Source organism: Trypanosoma cruzi, assembly GCF_000209065.1.
Source record: "Trypanosoma cruzi strain CL Brener chromosome Unknown tcruzi_1047053425061, whole genome shotgun sequence".
Lineage (NCBI taxonomy): Eukaryota > Euglenozoa > Kinetoplastea > Trypanosomatida > Trypanosomatidae > Trypanosoma > Trypanosoma cruzi.
The window spans coordinates 1-1,633 of NW_915888.1; the positions used below are offsets into that span (position 1 = coordinate 1).

General features: G+C 50.4%; 1 non-coding gene across 1 annotated transcript, besides 1 other annotated feature; it reads left to right on the forward strand.

The window, feature by feature from the left end:
- Window positions 1-73: 73 nt before the first annotated feature.
- Window positions 74-94: a sequence feature (AT_rich).
- Window positions 95-1,525: 1,431 nt separating this feature from the next.
- Tc00.1047053425061.10 lies at window positions 1,526-1,605 on the forward strand. Its single transcript, XR_008254241.1, has one exon. It is a non-coding gene; the product is annotated as a C/D small nucleolar RNA (snoRNA), TB9C2C6 (small nucleolar RNA).
- Window positions 1,606-1,633: the final 28 nt, after the last annotated feature.

Here is a 1,633-nt window from a genome sequence, read left to right on the forward strand (position 1 = left end):
GTGTTTGTGTGTGCGTAATTAGCTGTCTTTTTTTTTCTCACTCTTTCCTTCTGTAGACTTGTGCCGTTTGTGGTAATATTATTTTTAATTTTTTGGGATCTAAATTGTTTATTTTTCATGGCGACGTTCCCTGAACTTCTGCGGCCCCTCAAATTGGGGCGCTACACACTTCGTAATCGGATTATTATGGCTCCCTTGACGCGTTGCCAGGCAACAGAAGATGGTCACGTACCAAGGACGGAATCGATGCTGAAGTACTACGAAGACCGGGCATCTGCAGGTCTTATCATTGCCGAGGCGACGATGGTCCAGCCAAACTACACTGGGTTCCTCACGGAGCCTGGCATTTACTCCGATGCGCAGATTGAGGAGTGGAGAAAGATCGTGGACGCAGTACACAAAAAGGGTGGCCTTATATTCCTGCAACTCATCCACGCTGGTCGAGCCGGGATTCCGGGGAAGATCCTTCAGCAGCCGAAGAGTGACCAGGATCCCCTTGCTGGGCGCCTGCTTGCCGCGAGTGCCATTCCCATTAAGGACCATCGGATTCCTGTCTATTTTGCTGCGAGCGGAGAAAAGGAGACCTACGGTGTCCCAGAGGAGCTCACGGATGACGAAGTCCGGAACGGTATCATACCATTGTTTGTGGAGGGGGCCAAAAACGCCATTTTTAAGGCTGGGTTTGATGGCGTTGAGATTCATGGAGCCAACGGCTACTTACTGGACGCTTTTTTTCGCGAATCTTCCAACAAGCGCCAGTCCGGTCCGTACGCCGGAACGACCATCGACACACGATGCCAACTCATCTACGATGTCACCAAAAGCGTCTGCGATGCCGTGGGAAGTGACCGCGTGGGGCTCCGCATTTCCCCACTAAACGGCGTGCATGGGATGATTGACTCGAACCCGGAGGCACTAACCAAGCATCTATGCAAGAAAATTGAGCCACTTTCGCTTGCCTATCTGCATTACTTGCGCGGCGACATGGTCAACGAGCAGATTGGCGACGTTGTGGCGTGGGTTCGTGGAAGTTACAGCGGTGTAAAAATATCCAACTTGCGCTACGATTTCGAAGAGGCAGACCAGCAAATACGGGAAGGAAAAGTCGACGCCGTGGCTTTTGGCGCCAAGTTCATTGCGAACCCCGATCTCGTTGAAAGGGCCCAACACAACTGGCCCCTCAACGAGCCGCGACCAGAAACATACTACACAAGAACAGCAGTCGGATACAACGATTACCCGACGTACAACAACTAACACGGATACCTCTACTCTCATTATATTTGTCTTTTTTTAAATCAAAATAAGCACGGATTAGCAAAAATGATTCAAACGTTCAACAACACAGGGGAAAACAAAGCAAATTTAACTTGTTTAAAAATATCAGTGGGAAAATGCAAACAATGACTTGCATTATTTGTCAGTTTTGACTGCACCGTAATTACCCAGCACACTTCGCGGGACTCAGCATCCCCATGCACCCCACTCCCTCCGCGTCGCCGCAGGTACCTCGTGTGCACGGCTGCGGACGATGAGCACCCAAAACCGATCAATTAACAGCAACATCTGAGTACATGCTGTGACGCAAATCGTGTTGCTGACGCAGAGTGCTGTCCCATGGCGACACGCGAGC